At 46.5% G+C, this 12,282-nt stretch overlaps 1 protein-coding gene across 1 annotated transcript in view; it reads right to left on the reverse strand.

Annotated features, from left to right (window-relative positions):
* cyc (basic helix-loop-helix ARNT-like protein cyc) overlaps nt 1–9,273 on the reverse strand; it is a 107,695-nt gene extending 98,422 nt beyond the window's left edge. The window contains exon 1 of the mRNA XM_050183307.3: nt 8,782–9,273. The gene's annotated coding sequence lies outside the window, so the exon portion shown is untranslated. The remainder of the gene's footprint in view (nt 1–8,781) is intronic.
* Nucleotides 9,274–12,282: the final 3,009 nt, after the last annotated feature.

Below are 12,282 nucleotides of genomic sequence, written 5' to 3' on the forward strand. Positions count from 1 at the left end.
AACAACTCACAAGTGCAACAGTACGCGGCATTAGTTTCTTGCTTTAACTGAAGCCAACCGCTTTCGACTGGCCTGCAGTTATTAAACAAACAACAAAAACAGAACCACTCTTCAGCAGGCATCTTTCCCATCTGTTCTCGCTTATAAGCTACACCAAACTTTTGAGTGACACCTGGAAACCGGACGTCCCATCGAGGGATCAAACTTCCTACTCCCTTTCTGCGTGGCCGTTTATGCAATGACCAGATATACCAACAGAAAATCGCGTAGTGTTGTCATATTTAAGCTAAACGGCGTTACGAGTGATCCGTTTGCGTGACGCCAAGATTACCGAGAAAATAGTGTGGTCGCGGTTCAAGAGTCCAGACATTACACTTCAACAGCGTAATGCCTTCAGCCACTGGAATGTCAAGACAAATCAAACTTCACCAATGGAATGTCTTGACAAGCGTAGTACACGTTTTTCGTGCAGCGTAAACCATAGGGCTGCGTATGTTCGCTTGAAAGGATGAGAAAAATCAGTGCCGCCTCAGCGACGGCATTGAGGAGCCAAGCAGCCACGCCAAGAAAGAAATGAAATTGCAAGCTTCCTTCTTTATTTCTTTTTACCACGTAATGAACACGCACCCTTATTCGCGCTCACATTCTCGTACTGTTTCTTAAGAAGTTTTGAAACAGCGCTCCCGCTTTTGTAATGTTGTTGCCTGCGGAATAAATGCAGATCTATTACGCAGAAGGCATGCAATCAGACAGCGTAATCGATGCGTTTCTTTGAAACACACGCCTCACTTTCTCATTCTAAAGCACGATAATTTGAAACGACTAGGTTTCATACGCATGTTGTCGTAAACGTATACATGTCAGCTTATAAAATTGCTGCATCATGAGGCTGTACGTCACTAAGCTGCGTAGAGGAGCGCCGTGTAGTGGAGGATTCATGGTTGATTTTCGCCACTCGGGATTCTTGAAAGCGCACCTAATTTTAAGAACATGAACTGTTTTTCTTTTTCTTTCTTTAATTCCGTCCCCATAGAATGAAACATTGCTCCAGCGGCCGGGAATCGAGCCCATTACCACGTGATCAGCAGCAGAACGCCATAGGCACTGGAGCCTAGCTCTGCGTCGGATATATACGTTGTACCGTACAGTCGAAACTCTATTTAACGAAGTGATGACCACGCTCGAATTATTTCGTTAAATCGGGATGTTCGGAAAATCGAGTAAGGGATTTGTCGGTCCTTCGAAATCTAAAGCTGCACCGTAGTGACACCCAATAGGTACCGCAGCATTGTATTTGCCGCTAACCCAAGCCTGCGCGTGTAAAAAGTTTGCGAGAGTGGCCCAGTTACCACCGCCACTAGCGCCACCTGGTACGTAAGAACGCTAGCAACTGCTGAGTCCGTTGTTCCGTCCGTGGGCGCGGCCTACAGCCTTCTCAAACTAAAGCTAGGGCCGTGACTATAGGGTGCTTAGTTGCCTTAGCGCAATAGCGTTAGTGCGCACGCTTCAAGAAAAACCCATCTGCTCGAAATCAGAAAGAAATCGCAGCTCTTTTTTTGGTCATTTATTTCTGGAAAAGCTGCGTTAAATTGGGTCTAATACAAGCTAGCTTCGTTAATTTGGGTTGACGAGAACTTTGAACGTTCTGAGTACTTGCCGGGGAATGGAAATTTCTTCGTTAGTTCGGGAACTTCGTAAAATTGGGTTTCGCTAAATCGAATTTAACTGTTCTTCTCAAATACAGAGCCTCGAGAGCTACAGCTCAAATTATAATGGCCCCCGAACGGACACGCTTTGGTGAAGTATACGCATAGAGAACAGCGTTTCTCTGGAACCAAGGATGGGCTCGTGTTATAACAAGACGTCACATCATTGTGAACGACTGGCCGAGTGTCGCGGGCGCGACACGTATTAAATATGTACTCGGACGCACGACACGCCCTTGTAATGACGGGAGCAAGCCTCGTTTACATGAATGCGACAGTGGCCGCATTGCATCGCATTAACATACGTCAACGGGAGCATAGATTTAATTATATACACCGCGATCGATCAAGAGGTACAAGTCAACTTCAGTTAATTCCTGCAAGCGGCTAGCAGAATGCGCTCACAAAGAGAAAATGGGGAAGTAAAAGAGCTCGTTGGTAAAAATTATGGAGTTTTACGTGCCAAAACCACTTTCCGATTATGAGGCACGCCGCAGTGGAGGACTCCGGAGATTTCGGCCACCTGGGGTTCTTTAACGTGCACCTAAATCTAAGTACACGGGTGTTTTACGCATTCCGCCCCCATCGAAATTGCGGCCGCCGTGGCCGGGATTCGATCCCGCGGCCTCGTGCTCAGCAGCCCGACACCATAGCCACTGAGCACAGCTCGTTGGTCTTCTGCCCTGCCTTGCGCTGCCGATGCGCTCTCGCTGGAACGCCGCGTTGGATCGGCAACCATGGCGCAAAACGTGTAAACGATGACGCGTTAGCAGCCAATAAGCGGCAATATCGCATTATTGATGCGATAATCAATAGGACGCACTAGTGTTGCAACCGTGTAAACGCGGTCCATATATGGTTAAAACGACGAATGTCCATCCAGGCCAATGCGCGTATACCGAGCGGCGGTGCGGCCGAGCGATGGGCAGCACGATGGAAAGCTTCGCCGCTCTGCGCTGCAATGCACGTCACGGTGAGATATAACACATCGTATTCGAGTTGCATCCGGAGTTGTGTAAGCGGCAAACATTTAATGTGCGAACGACTGCCCGATCGCGTTCCCCCTGTTTCTTTTCTGCCTTCCTCTGCGCATAATCACGCGGATTAGTTCGGTGCGAATCGATAAGCTGACGCAAAACATTTGTGTCCGTTTGCGGTTGCACGCGCGCTCGAACACCCCGCTTGCATTTCGCGATACAATGTACGCGTATTAAGGTATTAAACGATCTAAGTAGAATTTTAGTGACTCTTAGTCCGAGTGAACCTTAAGCAAAAAATAAATTTTGTGAGTGCGTCTGAATGAGTTCCGTTTATTTTGCCAAACTGTGATTGGGCATACTTAAGACTATTTTAACCATAAAAGAAGTATGACTCGTCAAAATTATTCTGTGAACAGAGTAAGCTAATATTTATTATTTTTTTACCACAAATGAAATGTGGTTGTGGGCAACTCGTAGACCACCATCTTCAGAGCCGGGGACATTTTAGTTCGAACACACGTAAATTGTATTTTAGTTTTCGAGGATTCAAGGGGAAGTTATAAGCGGCCGTGGTGCTTCAAGAAGCGTGATGTTACAGGGATATCCCGATGTCTTGCTTATAACTGCTTAGTACAATAAAGAGAACGTACAGATCATTCGTTAAGAGGCTACGCAGTTGCTACCTATAATATACTCTTAGTATAACATATGCCGTTACAAATGAAGTTTCTTGTCCGTGCCAATGACAACTTGGAACATGCGAGACGATCGTGCGATGTTCAATGCATGTCATTGCAGTGCTAATGCCGGCTCGGTTGCCCATTTCTAATTTTCAGGAAAGCTGGTTGTACGACTAGACGCCTGCAAGAATGAGCATGTATGAAATCCAAAACTGAGGGGGCATAAGGGGAGAGTGAATCTCGTCCTTTAACGTTCAACGCTTGAGGAAAAGCACCTGAAGAAAACTGGGAGTTCCTTAGCGTGTTCCTACAAACTTACATTTTTCGAGGTTGCTGTGTGCGTGCGTGCATATGTGTGTGTCTGTGGGGTGGGGGGGGGGGGGGGAGGGAAGCTGCGCTGTGCTGCATTGAGATAGCGCCGGCTTTCACATCGAGTAGTGCCAAGAAATGTAAGATAAAAATTTCACTCGTACATGCTTACAGCTACAGGGACGCGTGCCGTGAAACAACTCACAAATGCAACAGTACGCAGCATTAGTTCCTTGCTTCAGTTGAAGGCAATCGCTTTCGATTGGTCTGCAGTTATTAAACAAACAACCAATACAAAACCACTCTTCAGCAGTGACCTTTCCCATCTGTTCTCGCTTATAAGCTACACCAAACTTTTGAGTGACACCTGGAAACCGTACGTCCCATCGAGGGAGCAAATTTCCTACTCCCTAGCTTTCTGCGTGACCATTTATGCAATGACCAAATATACCAAAAAAGTAAATCGTGTAACGTTGTCAGATTTAAGCTAAAGGGCATTACCAGTGATTCGTTTGTGTGACGCCAACATTACCGTGCAAATAGTGCGGTCGCGGTTCCGGAGTCCAGACAGCGCATTTCAACAGTACAATGTCTTCAACAGCGTAATACCTCCAGCCACAGGAAAGTCAAGACAAAACAAACTTCACCAATAGCATGTCTTGACATGTACGCGTAGCACACGTTTTTCATGCGGCGTAAACCATAAGGCTACATATGTTTGCTTGAAAAGATGAGAAAAATCGGTGCTGTCTCCGCGACGCCATTGAGAGGCCAAGCAGCTACGCCGGGAAAGAAATTGCAAGCTTCCTTCTTTATTTATTTTTACCACGTAATGAACACGCAATCTTATTCGCGTACACATTCTTATACTGTTTCTTAAGAAGTTTTGAAACAACGCTCCCGCTTTTGTAATGTTGTTGCCTGCGGAATAAATGCGGCTCTATTACGCAGAAGGCACGCAATCTGAAGGCGTAATCAATGCGTTTCTTTATAACACGCGTCTCACTTTCTTACTCTGATGCACGATAATTTGAAACGACTAGGTTGCATACGCATGTTGTCGCAAATGTATGCATGTCAGCTTACAAAATTGCTGCATCGTGAGGCTGTACGTCACTTAGGTGCGTAGACGAGCGCCGTGTAGTGGACGATTCCTGGTTAATTTTCGCCACTCGCTATTCTTGAAAGCGCACCTAAGTTTAAAAGCATGAACGGTTTCGATTCCCGGTCCCAGCGGCCGGGAATCAAGCCCACTACCACGTGATCAGCAGCACAACGTCATGGGCACTGGAGCCTATAGCTCTGCGTCGGATACCTTGTGCCGTACAGTTGAAACTGGCGCACGGTGACAGCCATGTCCGCTGCATTGACTGGGATGGCTCTATCGAGGCGAAATAATAGTGCACAGGCTGTGTGCGGGAACCCGTCCACGTTCACAAGACCACAGATACTACATCAGACAGCTTGTCTGCGATCTAATTGCGCCCATTTGTGCGGTCGCGTTCGCCGCGGCTTCTCTTCTCGCTTGTACCTTTCTGTTCCCCATTTCACTGCCTCCCAGCTAGGGTGGCCAACCAGACGCCTCTCTGCTTAACACCCTTACCTTCTTTCTTTCCTCTCTCTCTTTTTCACCGACTAAGTCATGTGATGTCATTAAAATTAAAATAAATAAAAAAATATCAGCAGGCTTTCAGCGACTCCATACCGCCTCCGAAACAATTTACTGCAATAGCTGTCACTCATTCCACTCCCGACAACCTGCCAACTTTGTGCAAAACCTGCAATCCTCTCTACAGTTGCGAAGATATCATCACAACTTTCTTTTATATTTTTTTTGCCACTGCCCTTAATTTCGTTTACAGAGGCAGTCAGCCTTCAACGCATTGCGACAACTCGACGATCGGCCACTGCCTGTGCAGGTGCAATACTTGCACAGCAGTCCCGATCACCGGTCGGTCCACAAGGAAGTAAATGCACTTCCGTGATTCTTGAGCACGACTGGCCTGTGTGGAAATCCTCGACTTCATGGCGCAGTACGCGCGCGATTTCGCATTCGCCGCGCCCCTCCCTTTCATATCTCATCTCTCTATATCTCTCTTCCCCTTCCTCCAGCGTAGGGTGGCCAATCGAACGCCCCCCTGTTTAACATCCATGACTGGTCTCTTTCTTTTCTCTTCTTGAAGTTCTGTGCAATTTCCCTCTATTGCAATAAAAGGACCAAAACATGACGACGATGGCATGATGACGCATTAAAAGCTTTCGACTGACCTTTGACCGCCGTAATGGCAAAAGAACCCGCAAGGGTTCCGAAACGTTCTCTGTTTAGCACCTTGACTTGGTCAGTGGCCACACCAATGTGTTCAGCCTGTTTGCTTGTCGGTCCTTGTGGCGTCCGAAACGTTCTCTGTTTAGCACCTTGACTTGGTCAGTGGCCACACCAATGTGTTCAGCCTGTTTGCTTGTCGGTCCTTGTGGCGTCCGTCGAAAATGGAAGGTCGTGACAGGTGGCGAACTTCAGTAGGTAAAGAAAAAAAATATTACTGCAACCGCTGTATTGTTTTACGGCGTTAACCGTACGTGCAGTACATCAATTACCTGGGCGGCCGTCGCATTTCGGTGAGCGCGAAATGAAAAAAAAAAAATGTTGGTGTGCTTAAATTTAGGCGCACGCTAAATAATCTCAGGTGGTCAACAATAATCCATAGCGCCAACAGTTTATGGGTCAACAGACTATATGCACGCATTCCTGCGACACGAAACGAGCTTAACGTCTGAGGCGAACTGCCTGCCGTGAGAACTAAAGATTCTTGACTTAAAAGAAATCCAGAGGCAGATCGAAACGCATACATGAAAAATCAAGACTTGACTCGTAGGATCAAAGGAACGAGTTCAAAGCGAGTTCAAAGCAACAGGGAAAGCAGAAATCGGGAACCAATGTTTTCTTAGTTGTTTCACACTAAGCATGATCTTAAGTTAGCGGTAACTTGACGAAACACAAGAGCCAAGAGGTAGCGCTTGGTGTGTGTCGTTCTTGCGTTTCGTCAATCTAGCGCTAATTTAAGACCACGCCGACGTTTCAAGGCTTATCTGGGTCTCTCGTCCGATGATGATAAAAAAAAGTTATATACTTGCACTGCTTGCACTTGTCTCAATCTCAGTGGAAGGTGACGAAGTCTGTATAGTGGTAGGGAATATAAATGGGCCATCAACGGCATCTGATCACGACGCACTTCACCAGCACAATATCGTCACGTAGTAGTGACGGTGACGAAAGTAGCAAAGCTGTGAATGAAGAAACTAGAATTTGTTCGGCGATCCTGCGCCCTCAATAACAGGGTACACTCAAACAACGATAGCGGCGAACGCATTCAGCGGTCGTCGAGAATCTGTTCAGCGGGTCAAGCGCGTCGGCTTTTATACATCAGTCATCGAGTGCTTCAGGGTAAACGCTGGTGCCCGCGGGTCTCCCACAAAGTACTACACAATTCGCGTCGAACATACGATCAGATTACGCAAGGTTCCGTGACAATTGACAGTGGTTAGAACCATCGATAACATTCGAGAACCTTCTGATACATGTGGCCGCGTCCTGCGCTGTGCGATAACATTTGTTAGACGGTGAAAAGTGGTCATCCAAGAAAGAAACAAGTACACGTTTCAATATATTAGAGAATCTTCCGAAATGTGCGTGCGTGCGTGCGTGCGTGCGTGTGTTCTTATGTCAGTCGCTAAGGGGAGATGGGCGTATAGCTTGTCAGACATGCGGTTTTCTAGAGAAATTTCGTCGCAATGAATAAATTAAATATAACATTATTAACTGTCTTTTACATTGTAACAGGCATGCCCCACGGTTATGTCAGTGACTGCCGGCCTCAATAAAAGAAAGCACTTCGTTTACTGTCGCTCTGAATACAGTCTCCTCATAAATTGACGGTATAATATAGCAGCAAACCTACTGCGCATGTCATGCGAGGAAGCACACGAATGAAGAGGCGCACTAAATTTATGAAATTTGCTTCCATACGAATTCTAGGAGAAAATGAAACGCAACGTCGTGTTTTTGTTTTTTTCGGCATTGTAGTCGTAAAGGAGCAATGGACTTTTTTTTGCGAATGAAGACGGCGTAGCTCATTGTTTCAAACGTATGGATTATGGAAACAGCGTAGGCGGTAGCAGCTGTCCTTATAGTGCTATACGGAACGTAGGGGAACATATGCGTACAGACGCCTATATTATGTAAAGGCAGTCGTATGAAGCGGAAAGATAGCGTATTTGTGATGTCTCGAATGACGAGTGAGGTTGTGCCGTTTGAGAATCGAAAACAACCAACCACCAGTCACGATAGCGCTTCTATTTGAGTTCTTTCTAGACGAGGTAGTATTACGCTAACCTTTCTAATATATGTTTTCTGATAGCTAAATCCTACACATACTTCCCAAAATCAAAACAGGAGTAAGCTCTCGCGTTACTGGTTCGTCACACGCTATTGGCGCAGACAACTAAACATAAATAAAAAAATACAAAGAAACGAGAAGTCAGAAAAAGGTTGTCCTGTTCCTCGTCTCGCTTTTACTTTTCTGCGACAGCGGCACTAAGCGTGTGGGTCACATCCAGGCGCGTTCTCCGACTTTTGGCAGTACCGTATTGCCGCTTTAGCCATACGGATAATACGATAATTCCTTACGCTAGTCGCACAGGCCGAGCACTGAAACTACGTGCCTTCTATCGAACGGAAAGTATTACCGATGTGGCCAGATGCGATTCCGTACGGTATAGTAACGGCAGACCTAAAATTTCAAACTCAACACGCTTATTACGCGAATATCTGCTTTCAAAAAAAAAAGCAGCCGCTTATGCGCGTACAGGCAGCGTGCAGTACTAGATTGCATTCGGCCTCTAGGGGCGGAGGCGCGTGGAACACTGTCCACGCGCATGCCCACTTTTGCCACGCGAATGACATATAAGCTCGCGGTCCGCCAGACCCGACAAAAGTTCACAGGTTCATCCGTCCTGCGCGACGTCGCCGGACGTCAGCATCGCCCCGATGTACCAGATGAATAAAAATAAATAAATAAATAAATAAATAAATGAAGCGCACGTGCTCACCTCAAATGTTGGTGGTTATACGATGTCCAGAAAAGACAGGTCCGAGCAAGGGGTGAGAAAGTGTCAGTTATCCGTTAGGCAGCGAATTCCACGGCGTCGAGACATCACGGGCGACCGACGGAGCAGTACTGTCAAACCCCCTACGTGTCCGGGAGCTCGGAGCCGTTGGCGGAGCAACAGGTTGCGCAACATGCAGCTGCCATAATGGACCACGTGATCGCACTGTCTGCCCTCCTCCTTATCTGCGAGCTCGCTGCCACTCGCCACCCCCACACATCATCGTCCCGCGTCCTTCCCCTCGAATCGATGAAGGGGCCGGAAGGCGGCACTGCACGCCAAGGAGGTGCTCCGAAATCCCGTTGCGTCACCGCGCGGCGCCGCCTTCTTTGCTGGGCGAGGAGGAGGAGCGCAATCGGACCCTTCGTTCACCGCGCTTCGTAAATGCAGAACGGGATTCAGTGACCACCCTTACCATATTCAACTATAATTACTTCACCTATGACAACTTGAAATAACGCCTGGAATCAACGACAAAGGCATTTAACGACGCAGCAGGCGCACAAGACCGTGGACAGTCTCAGACTAAAGCCTCGAAGGCATTCCACGAGTAACACAATCATTCGCCGGCCGTTGCTGCATAGAACGACCGGCGCCTCAAACCTTAGCGCAGAAAGGGGTGCTTTCCCTCTCAATCTTTAAGCCTTGGTGGAAAGAGTTTTTCAAAGGTCCCCGTAAGCAGCCCGACAGATAAATGCGGTTACGTGCACATTGAATTCGAAACTTAAGACAACGTCATGAGAACGTTACATGGGCGAGTGGAAAGCGTCTTCTATGCCATGCATGTTATGTAGGCCGTATACAGCGCGTATACACCGTATATTGCACCGCAAGCACGTACATTTTCCTTTCGGCGATCACGTATACTTGATAATGTAAACCGATTGACGTCGATTAAGCTGAAACCGCAGAACTACGAAAGACCGAAGCTGACAAGCACGAAATAAGGCAGTGTCGTGTTCGCCTTCGCCGTGTCGTCACGTAAAGTTGTATATTCTGCAGCTTGAAATTAGTCAATATGACGCTACTACAGCTCAGAAGCAGCCGCTTTTCCACCAGCCATCGATAACGTAGGCAATTAAACAATTTAATTCCAAATTAATTTTTTTCGTCGTCGTCACGGCGGTTCTGCATACTGCTTGCCACGAATAAATGGAACGAACAAACTTTGGCGCAGTTTCTGAATTTCTCACTCTTGCAGCGCCCTGTTTCTTGCCCCTTCCGACTCAGTTCGGTATTTCTATCTTTCGTCGACGTCATTTTTCCTTCATTTAATTCGCGTTTGTTTGTTTGTTTGTTTGTTTGTTTGTTTGTTTGTTTGTTTGTTTGTTTGTTTGTTTGTTTGTTTGCAAAGCCACGAAACGGGATTATTTTGTAAGCTTTAAGAGAAAACATCATGTAAGCAACGTCACACTGCGCAAGGATTGCCATCCAGACGACGGTGCGCAACTCGAGAGCAACGCCAGCTCCGTGGCGCGTACACACTACCACTGACCTGGCCACAAAAGTTACTCGGAGCACGCTCGACCACAAGAGTGCGGCGTGCCCAAGTGGAGCCCAAGTGGAGACATGATGATGATGAAAAGACTGAGGATCCTCAGTCTTTTCATCATCATCATGTCTTTTACTCGCCGATAAATGCACACATGCCGCGAAATTCAAATTGCGGGGAGCTCAATTAAGAGCGCCCTTTCCAAGGCACTCAGAGTGGCACCATGCCCGCTGTGGCGGTAGCACAAGTTTGCCCTAAAGAAAAGACACAGAAAGTGCAGGACCGTTTAACTGCAAAATCAAAACACTTGTACGCAGAAGCTTTTTACACTTGGGGCCGAATTCACAAAGCTTCTCCTTCGTAAATGGTCTTCGCCATTGACCGGCGGCCGCCTTCGCTAATATGTCCAGCATCGGCGTTTGGCTGGCATTTGCTCTTACGAACAGATCTGGCGTAAGAGCTTCTTGTGAGCACGGCGCTTTGATCAAATTTATATGGTTTTTCTTTCGCAAGAAATGTTTGCCGCTGGCCAACTGCCTTCGCTAACAATACGTTCAATATCACGGCTAGTTGACATCTGCTCTAACGAACAGTTTTTGCGTAAAAGACTATTTCCTGAATACGAACCCTGGGCCGGAAAAGGTAACGGCTCTGTTCCAAAAACATCCTTTTTCGCGCTTCTTCACTGGTCAGAGTGGCACTCCGCCCACTTCATTACTGGGATCGGCCGGCCGGGAGCGGTAGATGATAACAAAGGAATATATATATATATATATATATATATATATATATATATATATATATATATATATATATATATATATATATATATATAATCTAGTGACCAAATTAGGAATGCTCACGTTATATACAGGCACTGATGAGCATTATGAGAGTAAACGTTTATGATTCGAGCACGATGCAAGCGTCCCCTTTGGAATGGGGTGGTGGGTTGCGCCACCAAGCTCTTGCTATTATACTGCCTAATTTCCGTCCTAGGTAAAAAAAAAAGAAAAAGAAAGAAAAACCCCACAATGATTCCCATAACCAAATTTTCTGACCCTCTATTGCGAACTTTGTTTGTGTACGTCTCCGTTTTTTTGTCGTTTCCCTACTTTTCTTCCCCCAATCTTCCAATCGCCTCTTACTAATCTCTATTACGGACATGTTTACTTTCCCCCTGCTCTCACTGAACCCAAGGGCTTCAAGGAGGGCAGTGGTGCCTAGATCGAACACTGGGCAGATAGCTTCACATTCTAATAAAACATGCTCCATCGTTTCCCTAGCTTTACCGCAGCAAACACATGCTTCTTCGTCCTTCTTATATCTCGCTTTATAGGTGCGTGTTCTAAGGCATCCTGATCTCGCTTCGAAAAGTAATGAGCTTCCCTTTCAGTTATCATAAATTGTTTCTTTTCTGATTTCGTTTTTTCCTCTTAAGTAGTTACTCATGGCAGGTTTCTTTTCCATTGCCGCCACCCATGAGATTATTTCAACCTCTCTGACTTTCCGCTTGACGTTCTTTGTTGTTGTGTTGTTCACCCCACAGGCCGCATACTTGCTGGTAAGCTTCCCAGTTCTTTTCCTCCACTGTGAATCAATCTTCCTTCTTGTACAAATACCTCAACACTGTCCCAGCCCATTCACTTTCTCCCATATTCCTCAGTCGTTCTTCATAAACAATATTACTATTAGCTTCCCTCACTTCAAAACTTGTCCAGCCCATATCACACTGCGCAGCTTCATTTGTAGTGTTCCCGTAAGCGACCAATGCGAGGCGTCCCACTGACCTTTGGTTGCCCTCGAGTCGATTGTACCCCTGATTTCAAACAAACAACCGCATTTCCAAAAGTAAGTCCTGGAACCATTACACCTTTCCCCATACTCCGGAGCTCCTCGTACCTATTGTATCCCCATAGCGCTCTGTGTTTCATTATCGCTACATATTTCTC

This window comes from Dermacentor andersoni, chromosome 4 (assembly GCF_023375885.2).
Source record: "Dermacentor andersoni chromosome 4, qqDerAnde1_hic_scaffold, whole genome shotgun sequence".
NCBI classification, from domain to species: Eukaryota; Metazoa; Arthropoda; class Arachnida; order Ixodida; family Ixodidae; genus Dermacentor; species Dermacentor andersoni.